General features: G+C 38.3%; 1 long non-coding RNA gene across 2 annotated transcripts in view; it reads left to right on the forward strand.

Moving 5' to 3' along the window:
* Positions 1 to 343: 343 nt before the first annotated feature.
* The window catches only part of LOC311097791, a 260,798-nt gene continuing 234,947 nt past the window's right edge, over positions 344 to 26,194 (forward strand). The window contains exons 1-4 of one of the 2 annotated variants that reach the window (XR_014609326.1): positions 344 to 481; positions 590 to 621; positions 718 to 765; positions 1,018 to 1,090. This is a non-coding gene — a long non-coding RNA (uncharacterized lncRNA). Of the gene's footprint in view, positions 482 to 589; positions 622 to 717; positions 766 to 1,017; positions 1,091 to 26,194 lie in introns of those variants that run through there. The other variant, XR_014609325.1, reaches the window with a different exon arrangement.

Here is a 26,194-nt window from a genome sequence, read left to right on the forward strand (position 1 = left end):
TTCAAAACTACTTTGCTTGTTGTAATATTGTAAGAATATCATATTACACGTGATATTTGACTGTTAGACGAGGCTATTTTTAAGTTGCAAGCACGGTGCCGCGGGCGCGATTGCCGTCAGTCCGCCTGCTAGTGACAGAATATCCTGGGTAACGTTACTGTTAATGTCGTGGCAGGGCAATAATGTTAACGTTAGTCAATAACTCTTTTCAGCAAGTGATAGTCCTTCTGTTTTTGAGCGTGTTGCTGCTGTTTGTGTTAAGCGCCCTGCTCTGGCAAGTTCAATGTGATGTTATCTACATGCACCCAAATGAGCTAGTGGCTAACGTTAGCAGTTACGTTAACTTTTACTCAAACAAAGTTAAGGTTATGGACATAATAGTTACCGAATGAACTATGCAAGTTTTTATTAAACCTTTACAAACGTCTTTTCATTATAGGTTTAAGTGGAAGGAGTGCAGTGAGCATCCCCCAAAATCAAGGTGACTATTTTTCACCATTTCTTTTATTTGGAGCCTAATTCATTAGCATCAATCAAAAGTCTCTTAAAAAATAAATATCTTGCTGTCTGTTTTTGTGTGCATGTGCAGACCTACATTGTCACCAGAGAGCAACTTTATCGGTAAGTTACATTCACTTGAAATGTTGTATCATTAATTTGTAAAGAGGTTGATTGCATAATTTGACTGGTTTCATATTGATTGTTTTATCTGTGCAGGTGAAGGACTTCTTGGGGAAATGGCCGGCTCTTCGGATTGAATCACAGGTAAAACAGACTCACTTCTCTTTTCTGCCACTCTTCACACATATTTCTATGCCAAATTTTTAATATGTATCACATTCAAATGGAACAGCAAATGCCACCATTCACTGTGTGTAAGAACTATCACTTTGCATGTGACCATGTTGCTCAACAATGTATTTTAACTGAACATGTTGCATCACAAATGTGTTTTCTGTTGCAAATCGAGTATTAGTCTTTTTATATAATTATTTTTGTTTGTTTTTGTTTTTGTAGCTTTGTGCTGAGTTCCAATGCATCACAAACGTCAACATACGGAACCAGTTCTATGCTGTGCTTGACCAAGTTCTTTGCAGGTTGTATATCTGTTTGTTACCCCTTTATTACCCAAAACTTAACATATTGTTCCCTTATACCTACACGGAAGTACACTATAATTACAGAAACGTACACCGTAATTTCGGTTTACTTACGCAGTTGTTTGCGGGTCGTAATATAAAGTGTTACCGGTATTTCTTCAGTGTTTGGAGGGTCTGTTGTGACTAATAGACTCAATGAAACAGCCAAGCAAAACTGCATGGAACATTACAGCAGATGAGCCGAATGATTTAGACATGCTGAAAGATAAATATTCCAGATTGCATATGGAACAAACATGCTCAAGACTGTCAGATATTTGAGGGGGAGATTTTCGCAATGGAGCAAAGGCTGAGGGAGGAGACAAGAGCTACCACAGTGACACCACCTGCACTGCCTGAAGTGACTCTTAGTAGAGAGTTCCGGATCTGTGGACAAATTGGGGAGGCAGAACAGCGAGAGAAACTATCCTATACCAGCCTCATGAACCAGATTTAGTCCGGATTGTGAAAGGGTCATACAGAGCCAGAAATCATTGAATCTGTGACACGCGCCGTGAACCCAGGCCTCCATTCAAGAGACATGCTTGAAATAAAACGAGATCTCACTCTTCTGACCTTGAAGACAATCCTAAGGGGGCATTTCAACGTTGATCCGCCATCTGACCTGTTACAAAAGTTAATGAACATTTCACAAGACCCAAAAGAATCAGCCCAGCACTTTCTATTCAGAGAAATCGAGCTCAGAGAAAAGTTACTGTGGTGACTAAGTGAGGAAGATTAAGGTGAGCAGTTCAGCCCAGAATTAATTCAAAGAAAATTCCTTTGATCTATAGAGACTGGACTGATGGAAGTGCCGTATCATCTGCTGGACCAGGTTCTTAGGGACGATGAGATGGATCTTGCCGTTGTTATCCACCTTCTGGATCCGCCGATACAGCAAGCCCTGGTGTTCCCGCACTTCAGTCCTGTCGGACGGTGGAGTGAAGGGATAGATGGAAAGTCCCTGGAGAGAGTTGTCATCACCCTGCGTGCTGGTGAGTTGCTCTCTGGAGAAGGGGATGATGGAGATCATGGTGTCGAAGTCTGGCCCAGCTGGAATTGTGGCACAAAATTCTCCATCTGTTGCTCTGTTGATGGTTCGTGAAGTGGTTGAGGAGGTGGGATAGAGCGGGAGGCAACACGGACAAAAGCCATCCCGGTGCACATCCAGGTCCTGTCAACCCTGGGATTCTTGGCCACTGGGACATTCCAGCGTAAGGTTGGAGACATATGCTGCATTTCACAGCCATCAATGAGCAGGATCATGCTGGCAGTGTAGGAAGCTATAAATCCCCTGGCCCCAGCCTACATCTAGTTCCCCTACAGAAAGCACCAGCAAACCGAAATCAAACAGGTATTTCACGCAATAGCTGGATTTCCAAACATAATTGGAGCAATAGACTGCACCCACATCGCAATAAAAACACTGTTGCACAGTGAATTCAACTACGTTAACAGAAAAGGGTTTCATTCCATCAATGTACAAATAATATGTAAGGCAAATTTGCCTCTGTTAAACGTTATTGCACAGTGGCCTGGAGGAATGCACGACTCTTTCATATTGCAAAAACAGCTCTGTGGGTGTGCGTCTCCAAGTAGGAGCAGTTGAAGATGGTTGGCTTATTGGTAAGTGTTACAACATGATTTTGAAATGCTTTTGCTGAGCTTGGTTTATTGAAACATCTCATTTGTAGGCAATCAGGTTTATCCACTGAAGCCGTGGCTAATGACCCCTTTCACCAACCCGAGGACACAGCAGGACCAGCAATATAACCAGGCCCATGCACGCTAAAGAGTCCCAGTTGAGCACTCAATAGGCCTGTTGAAAGGTCGATGGCTGTTCCTGTCCAGCGCAGGGGTACACTGCAGTATCGGCCTGAAAAGGTGTGCCACTTAATCATGGCTTGTGTGTGACACAAATTGGCCATCAGCCAGGGCATCTCTCTGCAGGAACCCCCCAGACCAGACGACTCCATGCCTGACGCGGAGCTTTTACCACCCTGTAATGCCGCTTCCATTCAAACAAGGGAAAGGATTGTGCACAGACTTCGGTAAATTTGCCCATGAGCGTGATGTGAGCTTAGAAAAGGGAGATTCAATGAATTTGTGTGTTGCGCAGCATATTGGAAAGAACACAACATCAGTTAACATATTAACGTTTATTAATCATTTGATTAGCGCATGTAGCAATTTGTTTCAGCGACTCTGTTATTTGCAGTAGTGTGTTGTCAGTTGATCCTTTAATTCATTTATGGCTTTTGTTGTGTCCTCTTGAATTTTAAGCACTGTGAGGCATGGAAGGGGGTTTGGATGGTCCCGGCTCCTCCCACTCCTCCAGCACTCCTGAGTGCTCACTGGACTTTTTGAGTTATGTAAATGTTTTCAGATCAATGTCACATTTATTTTTTACATTGCTAAATGTTCTTAAGTGTGTTGGAAATCTGATTTTGTACAGACCAAAATAAACACCACGTTTGTTTAATTTACCTGCGGTGTGGGTGTTCGATGGTCCAGCTGCTTTAGGGGGTGTGCCTGTGTCACCATCATGTATGATTCCAGAAATAGCAGTGCCAACTATTATGCTGGTGATACGGGTATCCATGGGTGTACGTTGTATAGCCGTTTGTCCTCCTCCAGTAGCAGATATTTCACGTTTGTATGATGTGACTCTTTTTTTGGCAGCGATTTTAATGTCAGACCATTTCTTTCATCCTTTCATCCTCACCCAGAACATCTGGCATAATGGGCCTGTCCAGTGAGTTCAATTTGAATACAACTGCTCTGTCTGACAGTGTTATCAGAACCATAGGTCTCTTTATGAATTCAAATGAGCTGTGTTTGAACGTTTGTACGCAGGCTATCTGGCAATATGGGAGTTAGGATATTGCATAGTTAGACACAAAACTTATGCTTGAAAGAGAACAATAGGTTACTTGTGTAAATCCAGTTCTCTGATAGCTTTAAGTGAGGTGTCTCACCAGATCACCTTCCTTGCTGTGTGAAGCGAGGAAGAGGTGTGCTTGTTTTGAATGTTGTAACGTTGTGTTGCTCCTTTTATACGGAGAGGGGAAAGACACTCCCAGACACAATTTCATGTCTGCCAGCCAAATGGGGCTAACATAATGTAAAAGGGCTTCTGAGGAATACGTGGAAGGGGCATATCCCATAGTGAGACACCTCACTTAAAGCTATCAGAGAACTGGGTTACGCAAGTAACCTAATTTTTTCAGATGTGCGATGAGTGTGCGAGCAACCCCCAAAACAAAACTCTATGTAGAAATCTGACATTACACTCTATACTAAGGAGTGCATAACTGAACAACCAGTGAGCGACTAGAACACAGTACAAGTAGTTAATTGACTTAAAGGGCCATATTCTCTTTACTACAATATAACCAAAGTAATGTAAAGAAATAATGTAGTGATTTATAAGAGTGATGTTTTCATTGTGGGGGATAAAAGTTGCTAGATGTAATCTGGTGCAACCACTTTGATGAGTGGTTATATCACTAGAATAATCAACCATTAGACTGCACTTTCTAAAAACTATTTACTTTTGAAGTCTGCTAAAATGTATAAAATCCCACACCTTCATAAATAATACACATCTGTTTATTATAGTATGTACCTAATCTCAGATCGGCTGTAAAAGGGTTGCTGATTGCTCTGTTTAACAGACTACAACCTTTGTGGTTGCACTGAGAACAGGGGGCAGATGATGTGCATCTTATACAACTGTGTCCCTGTACACCTTCCACCCACTAAGGTTAAATAATATGCCTATTAAAGCACCCCTGCATACACTGCACTAAGGGGAAAAAATATATAATCACAATCAATTCTGAAAAAAGAGATACCTGTAAATTCAGCTATATTCCATCATTATTATGCATGTAAACTAACCCAGAAATCTGCACAGAGGACTGAAATATTTTAGCTGTTTTACTGCAGCTTTTCCATGTTGCGTGAAGTTGACTCACTCCCTTTCTCAATAGGACTTTGTAGGAAATAGACTTTGCAGAATTACATCACGATTGAGGGCTTGGATTTAACCCCCAGAGAGTAGCAGGATGGAACCACAAACTGGCAATGGAGATTCTGTGGAGTAATCTTTAAAAAAAGAGGACAATTAAAATGGTATTTCCAGTTGTCAGAGATAAATACTTCTGAATAATTCCGCTGACTTTATGCACTGAGCAGTACTTTAATATCTTGTTCCCCTTTTTTTACACTGTGTAATTGCCAATGTGGAATTTTCTGGGTCCATTGTTCATGTCCATTAGATAAAGAGCACCTAACAAACATAAATCTGAATAACTTGCTGTAGTAAACATGCTTATTAATCAAAGTTATAATCCTCAAAGTTGGGATTTACAAAACCAGATAAGTATGGTTTGTGTCAAAAGTGTCATGCCATTCAAACTGGGGGGGAAGTGTATTGTGAATGCAACTTTCAAAAAACGTATGTCTAAAATTCTGTGGCAGACATCACATTAAATATCTTTAATATGTCTTAAATGTCAAAATTTTAGTTCAGTCAAGTAACAATCTTAAACATTATTATTAAGTTAAAAAAAGAAGTTTCACGAGTTCACTTACAAAAGATCAGATAGAATAAAAGGTATGCATATTTGGCGTGCTGTCCGAGGAGAGGGTTCCGAGCTCGGAATTTTGGCCCGAATCCAGAGTACTTCCCCCATATCTCTGGTTAGGATAGTAACCAGGCGAATGTGAGGAGACGGGGTGGTGGTGGGATGCTGAATTGCGGTCATTGAACATTAGTAAGTCGACTCTGTATATATAAAAGGGTGTATACCTTGCTGATTGATTCCTCCCGAACTTTAATAAAACATAATTTATTTTTTTTGGGTCATTATGACATATTCATGAGATGTATTTTTTCTCTGTGCTGGTGGATTTAAAACATCTATGTTGTCAAATGCATTTTGCACGTTCCATTAAGTAATGGGCCCTTGGGGAGGCAGCACCAGATGGTCGTATGGTTCCTCCATAGGACTTGGAGGATGAGGCCTGTGGCTCATGCCAGAGTTCCAACCTGGGATCTGGCAGTGGTTTTCGAGGGGTTATCCTAATTTCCCAATTTCTAATGTTCAAGGTGGCTTCATTTTGGCTATTAAGTCCCTTAAGAGAGTTGGGGAACTTCAAGTCCATTTCTCCTCCCTGCTTAGAATTTGCTCCTAGGAGGGTGAAAGCTATCCTGCACCCTAGGCCAGGCTACGTGCCTAAAGTGCCTTCTAATGTGGCGCGATCTACCATCTTTCAGGCCTTCCATCCTTCACTGCATGTGATGGCGGAGGAGGAAAGACTTAATTTGGGCTTAACTGTTCGGGCATAAGAGATTTATGTTCAGAAGTCTTCTCGCTGGAGGAAGTCAGACCCAGCTATTAGTGTGCTTTGGGTCGCCCAAGAAGGGATCCCCGGCCTCTAAGCAGATGATCAGCAACTGGATTGTTCAGGCTATATCTTTGGCCTACCAGGTGCGTGGTACACCTTCACCTCTGGCCATAAGGGTTCACTTCACTAGAAGCATGGGGTCGTCTAAAGCCCTCCTCTTTGGGGTTTCCCTGCAGGAAGTATGTGACACTGCAGGCTGGGCTACCCCGCATACATTTACAGTTGGCACCTTCCTTCAACTCCGACTACTAGCAGGTGCTCTTTTCCTAGCTGTGCCTATACATTTCTTAGTGGATATTCGTTCCCCAAAGTGTTGTCATACGACGCAGCATGAGTTCCCCTGAAAGGGAACGTCTCCGGTTACGACTGTAACCCTTGTTCCCTGAGAAGGGAAAGAGACGCTGCGTCTCCTTGCCACGACTCTGCATGCCTTGGAGCTACTTGCTTCGATATTTTAGAAGCTACTCTCTTTGTGTACTGGTGTCCTTTTATAACTTCTGCATTCCGCCGGCGAGTGCTACATCACATGCTACGTCATGACGCAGCGCCAATCAAGACTGGACTAGTGTTATACATGCTTCAGACGCTTACACAATGAGGACATTTCTCAAAGTGTCGTCATATGACGCAGCATCTCGTTCCCATTCTCAGGGAACAAGGGTTACAGTCATAACCCAAGATGTTTCCTTTCGGTAGGCTTGCTTATCAAAGAGTGTAGTTTGTTATGAGGAACGTCTGAAGTAGGGGTTTCACAACTACTGATTTTTGCTAGTCGACTAGTTTTGCATAACAGTCGACGACTAGTCGTTAAATTATTTATTCATTAAATTGACGCATTAACGCATTGAGCATTGTTAAGGAAGACCAACGCATTCTCATCCTAGGGCGTCATACACTGACGCTTTTGACATTTCGTCTACATCCAACGCACATGGCACCCTTTAGCGTCAATATGACACGCACAGAGCTTTGTTCGGTTATGGGTAGGTTTAGGTTAGACCGCTAGGAGGCGCCTTCTGGCCCATATTTATCTGCGTCTCATATTGACGCTAAAGGGTGCCATGTGCGTTGGATATAGACGAAATGTCAAAAGCGTCAGTATATGACGCCTTGGGATGAGATCGGGCTGGGAAGACACAGAGGAAGGAGTTCTGGTGAATCATTGGAAATGTATTTTTGAAATTCAGAAATAACATAAATAAATTCATCAGTTATTATTTTCATCAACATGTGTTAATACAAAAACAGCACCATTCATTCAAAACATTCTTGTAATTAAAACATTCTTGTTATGAACCGCGTCAAAAAATGGTTTTCGGACCCGCTCTGATGTGTCTACATTTTCTGTGAAGTATTTCCACACATAGGATGACCTTGACCATTTTGGACGCATAGGTACCTCAACGCCTGACGCCATTTTGTTTCCGACTAGTCGATTAGGGCCGACAGCTCCGACTAGTGGTTGTGACAGTCGACTAGTTGACTAGTTGATGAAACCCCTAGTCTGAAGTAACAAAAACCTCATCCTGAGAATTTACATGGCATTGGTGCCACCATAAAAACAGGGGCAGAAAACCACTGTTTCTCACACTAAAATGAAAAGATACTTTTATCATGGTTTAATAAACATATTTGTGGCTTCCGTGTTCAAGGTCTAGGTGATTGTCATAAGTTTAAATTGCATTTGGATAAATATAATAATCTCCTGAGGTCCTAAACTGGACCTCTTTCAGAGAGTTTGGTATTCCAGCCTTGTGCAACATGCTGGAAATTCAATATAGGGACTAATTCACCTTGTCTTTGTGCTCAGGCCCTGCTTAATGTGTGACAGCGTTGATGTCAGCAGCTTTAGGATGCATCTTAGATGTGGATGACTGTCTATAGCATAGCAAGAGAGACAGAAATGGAAACTTTACAGCGTACGATTTTCTTCACAGCATATCATTGCATATGTGCAGGTGGCATAAAGGTCACAAAGACACACACACACACACACACACACACACACACACCAATGACAACCTGAGAAAATATGTACATGTAAGCAGATTCTCTTAGAATAGACTGGCGAGCGCACAGTGTCTATATCAGTTAATTAATCACAAACCTCAATTTTGGTTTAAAAAGCTGGAATAAAAAAATGATGACTGAATACTGGTTTATCAATCTTCATTATCACACTTCTCTTGAAATAAAATCCAGACAATTTCTAAATCTTCTTGAAAAATGTAATTCTTAGAAAACATTTGAAAGGACATATTTAAGTAGTTTTCTGACTACTTAACACAACAATAATAATATTAGCAATAAAAGAAATGGAGAATAATAATGCTGCATTGACATGTTTATACTATCCATGTTGACAAGGCATACATTCCATTATGCCATATATGTAAATCCATTGGAGGACAAATACCCATATGCTTGTCTGGCTTCACTCAGGTTATGGATGAATCCAACCTTGGCATTTTCCTGTTTTACTGAAGTGCAAACATTGTGCCTGTGAACACATTTAATTAAATTTAAATTCAATACACTAAAAATAGAATATTTCTTAGTATTAAATTAAACTATTAACTCTACTAAAAAATAACTGAAACTTCAATGAATGAGTAAAACCACTACAATTAGAAACATCAAAATAAATGTATTAACTTGTCATTATCTGCTAGCTAGCAATTGCACACATGCATGTGCTAATGTAACTAGCAATAAGACTATCACTCAGCAAGCCACAGGCTCTGTTCTTTACCATGATAGTAACCCTCAAATATAAAATGATGCCTCTTCGCTACTCTCTTTTAACAGTTAACAGGGGTCAGATGATGCTTTTTAAATGTTTTTCTTTTCCTTTAGTGTGAAATGTATATGTTTGTGCATGTATAAGATCTTCAAAGTTACAAAGCTTATAATATCCCACAGGGTTAGTCATTTTAGGTTTCAGAAGGGTGCTTGCAAGTGTTCCCTTTGTGGTTGATATGCACCCTCGATGCACACTTTTGCAGTGGCCGCACTGAGGCAAGCTCCACAGCAGACTTCTACCCGACAGTCAAAGTTATGTTACGTCATGAAAGTGCAGATGCATGTTTATTGTGCCATTTGGGACAGGGCCTAAAACGGCTCGATCGAAGTCCAGATATTACTTCCAGGAATGTCTGTGTTACAATGTGAAATATAGGCATAACGCCCAACTAAAGGCATATACAAAGAAAGAAGGTGAGGCTTCAGAGAATTGTAATGTTGTCATTACATCATGGAGATGCTGTGTGTTTGGGTGCGAAAGGAAAACCACTTTGATTGACCATCCAGAAACTGATGAAATTAGGAACCAGTGGTTAAGATTTATTTAAAACGCTGTTTCTGAGCAGTGCAGTGCAAAAGTTAGTTTGTGTACAGTACATTTTATGGAAGACAGCTACACAAGACTATAAATTAGAAATATACACTTCAGTATGTTTTCTAAACTGTATTTTATATTGTCACTTCAGGAAATAATGTTGTTACAGTGAAGAAGACATTACAATGTTAACATATCTATTAGGTAAGAGAGTTACAAAAAATAAAATAAAATAAAAACTTACACGTTCTGCTCAAGCTGTGCTTGCAAAACTGTTTATGGTCTTTCTGCTTGATCATCTACATTTTCAGAATCTGACTCAGGCTCGAACAGATTCAGTAATATTTATGACATTGACCGTGTTTACAGTTGCTTTAGATGCCTTGGAAGCTAAAGCTTGCGATTTTGGTAAGGGGTGTTATATTTCCGACACATGTTTGAGGTTTTTGGCCAATCACAATGCACTGGGTCAGCTGGCCAATCAGAGCACTCTGGGCTTTTCGGAAGGAGGGGCTTTGTTGAAATCAGAGAATTTCAGACAGACTGTGAATAGAGGAACTGCATTAATGTACAGTATGAACATTAAAGCATTAACCCATTCTATTACACCCAATGAACTTTTAAAATAGCATCATATGACCCCTTCAATATAGCCTAATCAGTTAATAAGTTAACTATTAGTTATTTGAGTGAAATTAACTTGTTTAGTTTAACAAATTTGACTGGTTTTACAGTGATCTTTTGGCTGGGGGAAAAAACGTTGTAGAGGTGTATCTCTAATTTCATCCTATCGTGTCCGATTGTATCTTATTGTGGCGAGCAGGACGAGGCCGAGGGCCGTGAGAGAGCGGCACGAGGCCGGTGGCGTGATCAATGATGAGCCACACTTGCGCGACGCACCGGTCTCGTATCTCTCACGAAGGAGCGGAAGCATAAAGGAGGAGCGACGACAGTGAAGAGCGAGAGAGGACAGGCCTGAACTTGTGTTGTGTTTTGTTTTATTTTATTGTGACAGCAGTCGCCCGTGAGGGGCTGCTGTCTTTTACTTTCGTTTTGTATTTGTTTTATTTTTATCATTAAAATATGTTTGAATGTTCGCCAGTTCCCGCCTCCTTCTTCCCATAACATCTGAACTGCGTTACACTTATCCTAGCTTATACAATTTCATCCTATCATTTTGTGTCCTGCCCTATCGTATCTAACCCAATGCCATTTCATCCTATCCTATTCTGTCTGATCTCATCTCACACCCTCATTACATCCCATCATATATGAGTTTTGTACAAGCGGCAACCTCCCCGTCTCTCTCTTGAAACCAACACGGAAGTGTTAAACTGCAATTCATTGACTGGCCGCTTGGGCTGGCTGCAGAAGTGAGTCAAATCTGCATCTCCCCCATGTTAAAATTTTACAGCAGAAAAAAACATGTTTACAGCCTGGATCTCTATGTGGTTTTGGTCTATACAGCTAATTTTGCCCTTCATAACAACTGTGAGGGGGGTGATTTTTTTTTATAACTCATCCGTTTAGTTGATTAATATTTAAAGTTCTGCATAATTAAGGGTGTGGCCACTTGAGTGACAGGTGGATTGCTGCTGATGTCAATGCTAGCCGTTTGTCTGCTGTTACTAGCCGTCACTTCACCTCAGCAAATGTTAGCTGCTGAACTTGCCTTCTCTGCAGTGTTTTGTGCTTTTTTCCGGGATTATTTCATACAATTTAATACACCCATTACTTTGCCCACGGCTTAGGATTCCGTCGTTGTCGTTGAGTATCGTTCGAGAGAACAACCAGCGCTGTATTTCAGTTGTTTTCCTCTGTGAACATGCACTAATGGATGTCTGACAATTTCTTTGCTTTTTGGAGTTTTCAAATTTAAAAACGTCAATAAATGCTTGTTCGTTCTGCTCTCACGGAACAGATAGATTATAATATTCTTATGTACCGTCAGATGAAATCATGCAGGCATCGGCGCTTTCTCCGTCCGTGCTATAAATGCACATCCATGAATGAGCGCGGATTTTCTAGCGCATTTACTTGAACTTCATAGGCAATATATATATAACCCATTTGAGAGGCGGCCAAAATCAGAATTTAAAATGGACTGAATAAGCTCTCTACGAACTTGACGAGCGATGCCGCGCTGACGGACTATAAGAGTGACTGACATAAATGCACATAAATCACTGTCACACACACACTCTCAGAGTAATATTAAGTGCATAATACATTTTCAACTAGCAGAATAGTACAGAATCACAATACACAGTCTCACTTGTAGCCATGTCTTTTAAATATTATAATATTTCGAAGGGCAAAAATAGGAACTTTTAATTGGCTTTACATCATCAGCTAACTCGATCATGTCGAGCCATAGATATAAAGAGTGTTTATATCTATGACGTCGAGCTAGATGATTTCGGCTCCTCAGCTCCACTCACGCCCCGCCTGTTTGCCTATTTTCTGTTATCCGGGAGTGACGCAAGGCCAAGATGGCGACGGCCGGCTCCGCCTACTTTAGGCTTCAAAAATGCTCTTCAGAAACCTACGGGTGACGTCACGGACACTACGTCCATATTTTTTTACAGTCTATGGTTTTGTATGTATATTTCATTAGGCTAAGTATCGCTTTGTTGGTCTCGTATGTGTTTTCCAGTGCTCTCTTCTGTTCATATACCTCAAGTCAACATACTGTATAAAAATATGTTCCTATGTTCCCTGTTTATAAATACATTTATGTATACATGTAATGGGACCAGTGCCACACTTTTCTTGCTTAAATGTGATAATTCCACTCTAAGTGTTTACATATAACTAATCAATGTGATCTATGCTATCCCATCATCCTCAGACAATACGACTTTATGTGGGCATGACAAATTCTCTGGGTATACCTCCATGGATGATTGATTTATTCCTGCAGGCCTTGAATGATCCAATTACAGTTAACTTTGTTGTTAATAATTAATCAAAGGTAGCTGCTTTTTAATGATTTATGAGTTGCTTGGCACCTTTGGATTCATTAACGAGATTCCTCATGCGTTACTTTTATACATGGTTTTCTATGGGCACTTTTAACATGGTGTCTTGATCTCTAATTGCCATTTCATATGCCATTTTGCATCGTATGAACTTAGCTTCTGCTTGCATTGCATTGTTGGTCTCAGAGGAGATTATTAAGTACAATTATATCACAATCCCATGAAGAGTAGTGGCACTCAAAAAGTGTATTCGCAGTTGTTCTTATCAGGGCCATTTCTCTCCGAGATGGAAAGGGAGGCAGTGTGTGTGATGAATTAACAATGAACAATGAAATACAAGTGAAAATAATAATAATAAAAAACATACCAGAGAAGGCTTTGCCTCCATGTTATTGTGATTGGATGATTACTCAGTCAGTTCAATAATGAAGGGATAAAGTACTTGTCTTGATAAAGCTGATTGTTATTGCAAGTTAACCCAGACAGGGTGATCAGAACCCTGACGTGAATCGAGTATCACCCTGAAGTGTTTTTTTTTTTTGTGATAAATATTGGCCAGCTCTACAATATCCTGCTTATTACACGTCTACTTGCTACATACAGTAAGTAAACAATAGGACACAAAATTTTTTAATTTGTGTTGAAATATTTTATTAGCTCACAAATAAAAACAGTTCCTTGCAAGCTTTTTAATTTTGGGCAAAAACCTACATTTATAAACAAACTGCTAACTACAATACAATATTTTATTCTTAAAACTGCTCAACTACAGAACTGAACAAACAGGATTATAGGACATCACAGATGGTGAAGGACACATCTACGCTGCCTTAAAAAGTGATCAAATGAAGGCATTTCAGTACAAAAGATGTGACACATTCATAGAATTCGGATATGCCTTGTTGCCTTTCTACCTCCACATATCTTGCCAGCGGAGGCAGCATTTTTTAGTTTTCAGACACAGCCATGAAAGTGATGCCGTTTTCACCTATCCGGATGAATGTGATTGGCCAATCAGTTTTTCAGAGAGCTGTGCAATAATGGATGTCTATTATGTTGCTCTATTATACAACTGGTCTGTAAACTGGCCTGAACAGGTCAAACTGAAAAAGGTTAAAACTAACTGTATAGTTAACACCTTACTCACCTGGTTTTAGTAAGTACTAGTAGTATGTAAATATAAAAATTATGCAAATAGGCTATTCTTTGAACTCATTTCATCTAAAATCATACCCGTCATGTTATGGGGGTAAATTGATGCCAAAACCATTGAAAATGGACAGACTAAAATTCACAAATAGATATTACAACTTGTAAACACAAAACACAATCTACAAATAGATCTGAAAAATCTGCAAACAAAGTCCTCATGATCCGCAAATGTAAAACAAGATCTACAAATAGATACAAAGTCCTCAAACAAACTCTTTGTGATCCACAAATATAAAGCATGATCTACAAAAAGATTAAAAATCCACAAATAAACACATCCTGATTCACAAATAGAAATCAGTGACTTGTACTTGAAAACCAGAATTTGAATGAATGTAAAGTGACTTGTTTGCAGGTGAAGATCATGTTCTGTTTGTAGATTGTGTCACAGTTGTTTTCAGAATTCTGACACTATTGTATCGCTGTTGTGACAAAACAATGCCATAATCATTGAAAATGAAGAGACTACGAGTCAAAAATGCATATTACAATTTGTAAACACAAAACAAGATCTACAAATAAATTTAAAATCTGCAAACAAACTCCTCATAATCTGCAAATGTAAAACAAGATCTACAAATAGATTCCAAATCTGCAAACAAACTCCTCATGATCCACAAATGTAAAACAAGATCTACAAATAGATTTAAAATCCGCAAACAAACTCTTTATGATTCACAAATAGAAATCAGGGACTTGTACTTGACAACCAGAATTTGAATGAATGCTAAGTGATTTGTCTGCGCATGAGGGTCATTATATGTTTGTAGATTGTGTTGCATTTGTTTTCAGAATTTTGGCACAACTGTTTCGCTGTTTTTTCCCATTAAAAATGCCCTCCTTCACCATTTGCAAACACACACAGTCTAACTTGTATTTTCAAACCACTGTAAAAAGACATTTTTACACATTCTGTGCAAAGCTCAGCATGCAAGTGTTGAATCTGCGTTTGCAGATCACAGGGCATTCACAGATCCCTCTGCACACGTCTACAGATCTTTTTGGCACTATCTTTCCGCAGAGTGTGTGACTACGATCCACACGTGTAGTCAGCCAATCAGGGGTATTGCTTCAATGTGATGTCACGCCCCCTCAATAAGCCCTTTTCAAAATAAGAGCTGACACTTCTTGGATGGGTGGGCTGGGCTCACTGCCATTTACCGTTGCAGGTGTTGTGCCGAAATCCGACTCCCCGGAAAAATCGCACTCCCCTTCGGGTGCACGCGCAAGCGAGTTTAAATGCACTTCCTTTGCTATATCCGTTTATCGATCAATTTTTCACACAGCAAGCACTCAGATCCTGCATGGAAGCTTTGTCTACACTTAAATAAATTAACAGAAAATGAACTAGTGTGGATAAAAGATGCAAAAAACAAACACAAACAAACAAAAAAACATGGCAGATCGATTCAAACTATAAACTTCGACGGGTAAAGAATAAAGCTACCAGCTATCAAAACAAAACTGTTAATTTCACTTAATTTAACTGAACTTATCGTTTGTGTGTTAAACACGCTGTGGTTCATAGGAAAATATTGTATTACTCTCCCCATTGCACATGAATGCTATTAAAAATAATAATATTTAACCTTTTTTCACGAAGATAGGCTTTAAGAGTTCATCAAATACATATTGTATATATATATGAGGCAAATACCTGTCTTTTTGTTTGTTTTTTGCTTAATTGCGTCTTAAAAATAGAAATAAAACAAATATAAATAAATAAAATTTTCACAGCATTAAAATACGGACATGTGAAATCACACTCCCCTCACCAGCACAGGTGTATAAGGTCATAGACTCACCACACTACTGCCGCTGTCACATCTTGGTTTAGAGATTGTGTGGTGACAAAAGCATTTGATTTTAACTTCATTAAGATGGGTTTAGCAGAGGGAGTGGGATTTTCACAGCATTAAAATACGGACTGGTGAAATCAGTTGATTCTAACTCATTTTGTGTGAGTGTATTCTGTACATGTTATTACATCCAAATAAAATGTATTTAATAATTTTTTGATTATATATTTTTTTAATATCCGATGTATTTTTATTTTTAAATATTTTAATAATAATTAATATACTAATTTAATATTAATTAAAATATAAATATATGTATATAGTTTTACGTAGAAATTAGTTTTATGATATAGTATATTAATATTATATTAATATAAGAAATATAATAATTTAATAATAATTAAAAAATATGGTTTACTTGGAAATTGGTTTTATGATAAATATTATTTTTTATTATATTAGTATTATGATAGATATTTTTTATTTAATTTATTTTGAAAATATATTTTAATAATAATTAATATAATATACTCTTATATATTCATTTACGAATAATTAAAAATATACATAATCGAATTCATCTATGGGCGGATGTGCACTTGTGAAAATCGCGCGCGCTAATTCATTCATAGGCATAGCTACTAACTAACGGTACCTTGTTTGCACACTTAATTATCGCGTTGTTTATCCAATGGATCCTGGGATTTACGAAGAATTTTTTTCCTACAAGTCCCATGGGACATACCCTAATGGGTTGAGCAAGACAGAAAAAAAAGAAAGAAAAAAAAACACACTGCGAAAAAAATCGCACAACTTTGAGATTGAAGGTAATATATTATTATTTTTTAATTGAAATTTTAACTTGTGATGTGATGTGATTTTTGTGTGTATATATATATATATATATATATATATATATATATATTGATATATCATAAAATGTTTCATATAAATTTACATTGGCTTCACCCATTCAATATAGGCCTACCGTACACTTTATAGCCTACAGCTCATACACACCGCGTTATCAGGATTTAGTTAAATTATTTAATAGAACAGAATAACAGAATTAAGCTATAATAAAGAATACATAATTTTACTAGTTTTACTTCTAATACACACAACAAAATATTTTTAAATTATATTTTGTTTAAAATTCAGTAGGCTACTGCAGTGTTTAAAGTTCCAAGTTTCCCAATTTATGTGAATATGTTTATTTACAGATATGCATATGCAGGGGCGGATATACCAGTGGTCAGGGGCCCATATACCAGTGGTCAGGGGCCCCTAGGCTGCTCTTTGTGCAAAAAAAACAAAAAACAAAAAAAAAACCTTTTTATATATTCTAATTTTGTCAAGAATTATAAAAAAATCGTCAATAAGCTCATAATTTGTGCTAAAATAGTCTAAATGTTTAGTTTTAAAAACGGGTTTGTTCCAATCAGAGCTCATGAGTGGAGAGCGCATTTCTGAATATTCCGCTCGCTCATTCCGCTCAGGGTCTCTCGCTCAGCCCAGAATGGCCTGCTGCCTGGTTCGAAAATATGTGGATTAAGGGCTGCCTCCGACAAAAACTTTTTCTAGTCGACTAGTAGTTGTTCATTTAAGCCATTCGTGGACAAATCGCCTCTAGCCGCACTCAAGCGTACGAACGCATGCATAAAGCTTGCCACAAAGAACCGGTAAAAGTAATGATTATGAATGTGTCTAAAATAGCAAGGAGACATTTAATTGTTTATTAATAAACTGGTGTTTTCTGTGTCGCTGCAAAGATGAAGTTGATGATGCGGATTTGCCATAAACGCCAGAGAGAAATGCATATTTCATACGGATTACATATTCAGAGAGTAGCCTATTTCTTTTGGTTTTGAATATTTTCTTTTAAAAGTAGACATTTCAAGCTTTCTATAATAGATAGCCTATATTTCTCAAATCTGTGAGGCACAAGCTGAGTTTCGGCGCCCTCCAGTTCACGTGCAATGCAAGTGATCGTGTCGGCGCCTTATTACATTGTCTGCTATATATTTGCTTCTTATTTATTAAATACAGGCAATTGGTTGAAACATTGATCAAAATTAAGATACAATTTATACAAAACGAAAATCTTTTAAAAAGAGACTTTCTACAAAACAAAACTCAATGAAGAGGTCAAAAGGTGATCATGTTTTACCCACTCCATGTCTCCAAGATATATTGCGCATCTCAAAATGTATCATATATTTCTGATGCTGCATGCTCATTTTCATAATCAACATTGATTAAATAAAAAAAAACAATGACGTCACATATTTTCTAACCCAGCCCTCAGCCCTGTCGCAACCGTCATTGTTTAGGTACCTTAAACGCGCACGTCCACTCTCGGAGTCATTGCTACAACCAGGAGATGAAGAGAACTGAGATCCACATCACCCAGCACATCTTCATCTCTGCCACCCCAGGATGATAGCGCGCCTAGTGCAGTTGCTAGGAGGGCGTCAGCGCCTCTGCCTCTCAGCGCCTCTGCCTCGCGAGTGGATGATAGCCCTGAAGACGCCTAGCAATGGTATACCTTTAGTGGTAGAATACCTTTAGTTAAGTTACACCTTAAGAGTCTTCGTAGCGCGCTAAGAGACAACGTTATCGGGAAACGCAGCCCAGGTATGATGCGTATGATGCGTAATGGAGATTCCAAAGCGCTCTTCTTTGGTCAGAACCATTGGTCAGAACACATTGCGCTCTTCTTTGGTCAGGACCTATCCGAACGCGGATAGGTCCGTCCTATGCACCGAAACTTTTTACAATGCAACAAAATATTTAAAGAGTATCAAGCTATTAACATATGTATTATGTATACGCACAGATAATATAACAGTAGGCCTATATTAGTCCGTAATTTTTAATAGGTTAAACAGAGATTGGATAACGTTTTTAATTTAGCGTATAATAAGCGTTAAAATAACTATTAATTAAAAAAAATGTCTAAGGTTTCTTTACATTCTTAGCTTTAAGTGTCAATTATCACTAATAATTTGTTTTATTTCTATTTTTAAGACACAATTAACTGCACAATTAAGACTACACGTGTGGATCGTAGTCACACACTCTGCGGAAAGATAGTGCCAAAAAGATCTGTAGACGTGTGCAGAGGGATCTGTGAATGCCCTGTGATCTGCAAACGCAGATTCAACACTTGCATGCTGAGCTTTGCACAGAATGTGTAAAAATGTCTTTTTACAGTGGTTTGAAAATACAAGTTAGACTGTGTGTGTTTGCAAATGGTGAAGGAGGGCATTTTTAATGGGAAAAAACAGCGAAACAGTTGTGCCAAAATTCTGAAAACAAATGCAACACAATCTACAAACATATAATGACCCTCATGCGCAGACAAATCACTTAGAATTCATTCAAATTCTGGTTGTCAAGTACAAGTCCCTGATTTCTATTTGTGAATCATAAAGAGTTTGTGGATCATGAGGAGTTTGTTTGCAGATTTGGAATCTATTTACAGATTGTGTTTTACATTTGCAGATTATGAGGAGTTTGTTTGCAGATTTTAAAATTATTTGTAGATCTTGTTTTGTGTTTACAAATTGTAATATGCATTTTTGACTCGTAGTCTCTTCATTTTCAATGATTATGGCATTATTTTGTCACAACAGCGATACAATAGTGTAAAAATTCTGAAAACAAATGTGACACAATCTACAAACAGAACATGATCTTCACCTGCAAACAAGTCACTTTACATTCATTCAAATTCTGGTTTTCAAGTACAAGTCACTGATTTCTATTTGTGAATCAGGATGTGTTTATTTGTGGATTTTTAATCTTTTTGTAGATCATGCTTTATATTTGTGGATCACAAAGAGTTTGTTTGAGGACTTTGTATCTATTTGTAGATCTTGTTTTACATTTGCGGATCATGAGGACTTTGTTTGCAGATTTTTAATCTATTTGTAGATTGTGTTTTGTGTTTACAAGTTGTAATATCTATTTGTGAATTTTAGTCTGTCCATTTTCAATAGTTTTGGCATCAATTTATCCCCATATCATGTACCCATAAGAAACATTATGCACTGTCACTTTTTTTCTTTTTTCTATCAACTAAACAAAATGCTTTTGATAGTTCTCCCCCAATTGACATCCTGAATAATTGAGTAAATGAACATCCTTGTGTGTCGTGGGACACTGGATGAGATATCTGCTGCCAGAGGAATGAAAAGGACAATAGGAGTTCTTCTGGTGTTGAAGGTCACCTTTGTCTCATAAAGGCTTGTGACAATAGGAAATTAGGATAGGCCTGATATACTCAGAGCTGATTTTCATTCCATTAGTGCAAGTCAGAAAGAATCAGCAAAGGCGCCACTTCAAACAAGTTCATCTGAATCCAAGCTTGATAGCCACTTCTCCCCACCATCAATCATGGGTTTCAAGATTTTGACCAAAAAAAAAAAATGACCTTGACCATATTAAATGACCTTGTAAATGAAATAACACAAGATTGATCAAAGGATCACCTAAATTAATAAATAAAACTCTGATGGATTTAACCATTTAAAAAAAAAAAAGTACAAAAATGTGATTGCATTTTGCTCCGTTGGTGTCCGATATCTTTTTTAAAAATAACCAAAAAACTCAAATGTCCAAACAAAATGTCCAAACATGAGTCGTCAGCTATCGGAGTATGTGATGACTGTACATATTTTTGGGGCAGTCTCAACACTGAGCTAATGCAGAAGTTATTAGCACAATTCGGAGCAATTTATATGTGGATAACTGTCTTAAATCTGTTAAATAATGAAAGGCTAGCTGTGGACCTATACAGACAGCATGTGCCACTGCTGGGTTCAAACTGACAATATGGGTCAGCAGCAGTAGTAGTTCTGTTCTTGCTTCTATCCCAGAAGAGGACAGAGCCAACGATCTTAAAACTTTAGACATCGATTAAAAATAAACTTCTCATGAATCGCTCACTTAGCATACACCGGGACATGAAAACTGACGTCGTCTTCCTCAGAATCAGCCCATAGCAGCAGAAGAAACATTCTGTCAATTGTTCACTCAATTTACGATCCATTCGGGTTTCTAGCTTTTTTGGATCTTCCAGCTAAAATAATAGTTTAAGAACTGTGTTGAATGAACTTTGGGTGTGATGAAGAAATCCTATACAAGTCTTGCACACCCATGAAGGAACTGGCTGAATGAGCTAGTGAAGTAGTCAGACTTCAACACAGGCTTCTCAAAATCCGGTTTAAGAGACCTGTCCGAGTGTCCAGCTGCATCATTTCTGTGACGCCAGCGAGGTCGGTTATGGCACTGCCAGCTATCTTAGGCTAACCAACTCATACAGCTCTTGTAATAGGCAATGCAAGAGTCAAGCTGGGTGCACACTGTATGATTTTGGCCACGATTTTGCCATCTGAGACAAATTTTGCAAATCCTAAAAGATTCCTCTGATCCTAGACTAAAATCTGAACTCTTTGATCGTTAGTTTGACATGTTCACCGACAGCCGATTAGTGGCCGTTGCGATAGAAGTTTTGACTCACAGTCCTGCAGTGTGACTTCTCCTACGACGACCGTCAAATTGTCTTCGTTTTTTAAGACAAGCCATGACCAAAATTATTGTTAGAGATTTCTTTCTAGTCACAATTTCAATCCCGTGTGTAATGCAGCTCACTGTCGCTAAACAAGTCTCTCTTCCAAACAGCAGATAACAGGGTAAGTACCCACTTGCTTAATTTTTAGTACAGTTAAACATGTGAATGAATTGACTGATACTTTGGCTCCATTTGTTTTTCTATGGCTGGATCTAGTGTACCCACTATTGAAAGAAGAGTGCAGTTCTCAACTCTCAGTTTGTGAGCATCCCTGGGGATGGTAAGGTGGTGTTTTGGACTTATGAATTCCAAGGAATCCCAACAACTCTTTTTAAGCTTGTTCTCAAAACCACGACCTTGGTTGGAATAAATGCAGGCAGATAAACCATAATAATAATAATAAAAATAAAAAATAAAAATAAAACTTCTCAACTTGGATTTTGAGATAGTTAGCAGATGAGACTTGTATTGTTAACTTCGAGTCTTTGTCTGACAGAATCATTGGAGCACGCACACGGGAGAACAACGTTGAGATGAGGGAGGACTAGAAGATGACTGGAGATCGACTTGGATGAGGTAACAGCAGTATCTAGCAAGGTAGTCAGGAACATAAAGCCAGGTAGTAGTTTTTAGCATCAGACGAGGTCCGATAATAGTTGTGTACTGTGAGAGCAATTCAAAGTGCTCACGCTGCACTTTAATGTTATACACTGATCGCTCTGCCCAGGGCCACTTCAGGTCAAACACATCTATAGACTGAGGCAGTGTGTGTGCTCTATATAGTGCTGGTGATATGGGCTAGATGTGTTCCAGGTGTGGTTAGGTGCCAGGGAGGATGATGGGAAATGCAGTCTGTGACAGTAACATCTCGTACCATAGCTCATAAACAATGCCAGATTGCGATGTCTTTATGGAATAGGACAATAATAACATAAGATATGTAAATGCTGCTACTTTCTTGGTTCTCTGAAGCAGTTCATTGTTCAAATTAGCCCTGTCTAATATTAAATATGACCTCACTTAATGTGGCATATAGAGATAAATCTGAATATAGATGCCTGCCCACACTTGAGAACCTGTGGTCTCTTCTCACATTTTCCATTTATTATTCTTTTTCTGCCAGAAAATAAATTGCTATATATACAACAATTCAGTAGGAGTTATGTGCATTAGTTACACAAGGAGTCACTGATCCTTTAAAGGCAAATGTGTGGTACATATGTAGTGTGAATAAAATGATTATGTTGGTGGATGTGGGTTGTGGTGGGGATTCTCTGATCAAAGACAGACAATTAAAGAAAAACACACATTTGCGCTAATGTGGTACTTAACATGACAAACACTAACCTGTCGAGTATTGTAGTGCAGTTTTTATTAATTTATTGGTTAGTAGGTCAATCAAAGTGAAATGAGTGAAATTGGCGTTAGACCAGATTATGCCAGATTAACATGTAATTACACAACATTTGTGCACAGCAAGTGTACACTATAGCTTGCTGGCAAGGAGTCATCCACTGAGAAGATGAGCAGCTTCTTTTTTTGTAGCACATGCTCTCAACAGGATGTCCATGAACAGACCCAACAATGACTTCACCCTGCTATCACACAGAACGGTTGTTCTTGCCATAGTTTTTCCATCAGTCATGAGGTCCTTGCAGTGAAATTAAATGCTATGAGTGTAATGAATGTACAATAAATAAAATTAATTGAACTATATTGCATCAAAAATCCGCTCAGGTGAACAATTATGTTTTTAATCCACAAACAATAATATGAGGTAAATAATAATACGCAAACAATAATTTGCGATAGATCTGTTTGAGAGTAAGATATACCATTATAATGATAAAATCAACAACTGTGGCAATTTATTAAGTTAAAAAAAAATATTCCTTTTTAAGAGATCTTTGGATTTTCTCGTACAGTGGTTGGCTTCACTCTGTAAAAACATTAAATACCCCTTTCAATGTCCCTGTGTCCCTTGTTTGGAGCTATTTTAGTTCCATTGGCATTGTGATATGTAAGATCAGTGTAATTATCTCCGAGGTTGCCGTCGTCTCTCAAGCTACAGTTTGACAGAACACCTGGCATGGGCTCAGGCCGAAGACTAAAACTGGCTTGAAAAAGCATGAAGTTGTCCTGTGGAGACCCAGCAAGTGTTCTACCAGATGGCAAGCGCTTCACGAGTGCCAAGTAGTGTTCTTAAAGCGCATGTGAGATAAACACATGAGGATAAGGGATGTCCAAATCAACTACCTCATACTATGACCTCAGCCAGCTTTGATCTGTGTGTTGGTATTAAAAACAGGACATGCATGGTGAGAGATGTCTAGTAATATGAACGGATGCATATGATATGAGGTCACGTGCTGTTACATTCATGCATGCCTAAATCTATGTTGCACATTTTACACGACATGCATTTGAAATGTATGATAAGGGGAAGGCAATTCTTAACATTGACATGATTTATTACTACACTGCATGCAGTTCTACTTCAATGCAAATTAGTTTATCCTCATGGCCATGTAATGGTGTAACTGAACCATGTAATTGTGAGTTTTGACAAGCCGTATGTTTAAAATCTTCTAGACCATGTACAGTACAATGATTTAGTTATTGCATTATCTGAATATAAAATTATAGAAATCACTCTAATCCTGTTGCTTATTCTTTTATGAGATAATGCCCCAATTGAAAAAAATAAATAAATACACTTCTTACTTGAGCTAACATTTTGATGTATTTTTGAAAAACAAATATCTTAATAAAACTCTGTAGAACATTTTAGTTATTGAGACAAAAACATCTTAAAATAAATGTTTTATATTCAATGCAAGCTAAATTCTTTTGTTAGCATTTTCAGTATGACAAAAATATTGAATTATATATGAATCCAAACTAATCAGACTCTTCAGCTTGTTGTGATGAGTTTGTTTTTAACCATATGAGTATAAAGGAATGCAAACCGCCATTTTACATCTTAGCTCCTCCACAAAGCAAAATGCATCTCTCAGTATAAGACAAAATTAGGTTTCAACGTCAATATATGAAAAAATAAATAAAATAAACACATGATATATTGATATTTTTCCCATATCTGTCACAGTTCCCCTGTCTGCGGTTCCCTCATACACGCCATACTCCATTCGCACACACATAGGCTGTCCAAAATCACATTCTCTCTCGAGTATGTACTTATTTTGTACTAATAATTGCGTTCACTATTCATATTCGTATCTCACAGTGTTTGCTGCTACAACCTACGTCTACAGACTAGCCAATAAAAATGCAACATGAAATGGTGTATTGATCAACGTGACATGGCGCTAAAACTTAAAACTACTTACCTCAAGCTCCATTTGCAAAATTACCATGCCAAGTTGGTCTCTTTTCCCTAGCCATGACTGCGTCCATATTCTCCTCTTTCGCTTCCTCTTTTTTTTCAGCGCACATGAAAACCACAATTGTCAAAGAGCAATTAATGTTGCTCAGTTTGTTTACCACTAGCGCATGCTGATGAAGTTTTATTCTTCTATACTTTCTTGTGTCATAGCCTATGATTTAAAAGGTGTCATCATATGACTGTCTACATACAGTACATGTCATACCCAAGTTTATTAGATCCATGTCGTACAATGGGATTTGTAATAATCTTATAGGAATGCCTGTAGCAGGCATTAGTCAAATACATTATTAATTCATTCACTCTTACAGCAACCAAAAGGTGTGTATGTGGATATACTTAATATTTGAAGTCACCTCCTCTCTCTTTACCAGCAATCCTAAGAACTGAATCATTATACTTGCTTTGCTCATTGTTTATTGTGTATCCTCAGCTGCTTTGGACTCTGTTCAATAAAGCGTTTTGTTGTTATTCATCCATCTCTCTCTAGATTCTGATATCTCCTAACATTATCTTAATTTTAAATCACATTTTGAAGAATACAATGTATATTAAAATAAACTACTCATTTTAAAACTCAATCACTTTTACAATTTACATACCCCAGATAGCAAGCAACCATTGAAACACTGCATTCAATAGCATTTAATTAACGTTACAAAGTGATGGTTATGAAATAACAAAAAAAAAAAAAAAAAAAAGAGGCAACGACTACTGGATTGCAACTCTGTGCCCTTCCCACCGCATGCAGTCTACATCACCCATGGAAGAGGTCTCTGCCGACCACAATTTTCTTGGATGATCCCTCAAGACTGTGAATCTCAGGTAGGCTAGTACAAGGCCAATTACTTCTTTGGTGAGTTTTGTTGCTGCCCTTATCTTTAACATGTCATTAACTTGAGCCACTCAGGCACCCTCTTATGTTGTTCTTAGGAAATCTCCACTTCTGTTGTACAGCTGGGTCTGGAATTCAAGGATATTTGCATCCCAGTGTGGGGACTGGGTGAGACACCCTCTTATGATATTAAGATCCTATTCTTCTGCTAGGGTCATTATCTTCCCTTGAGTTTTTCAATTCCAACAGTGGTAATGTCCCATTTCCACCATTCAAGAAACTCTTTGTTACATGCCAGTGGGTATTTGGTCTCTGCTGCAGTTTCTTTGTTCACATAAATCATTTCAGCTATACCAAGAGCTTCAGCCTTCTCACTGATTCATTCTTGACTGCAGCTGTTCACATGGACCAGGTGAAATGTGTCTTAGAATCATAAGCCACCAAATCCTCTCTCAAGATCTGGGTATGCTGGGCATGCATCATCCACAGTCT

The sequence above is a fragment of the Abramis brama genome (genome assembly GCF_963993115.1).
Source record: "Abramis brama genome assembly, chromosome: 15".
Taxonomy (NCBI): domain Eukaryota; kingdom Metazoa; phylum Chordata; class Actinopteri; order Cypriniformes; family Leuciscidae; genus Abramis; species Abramis brama.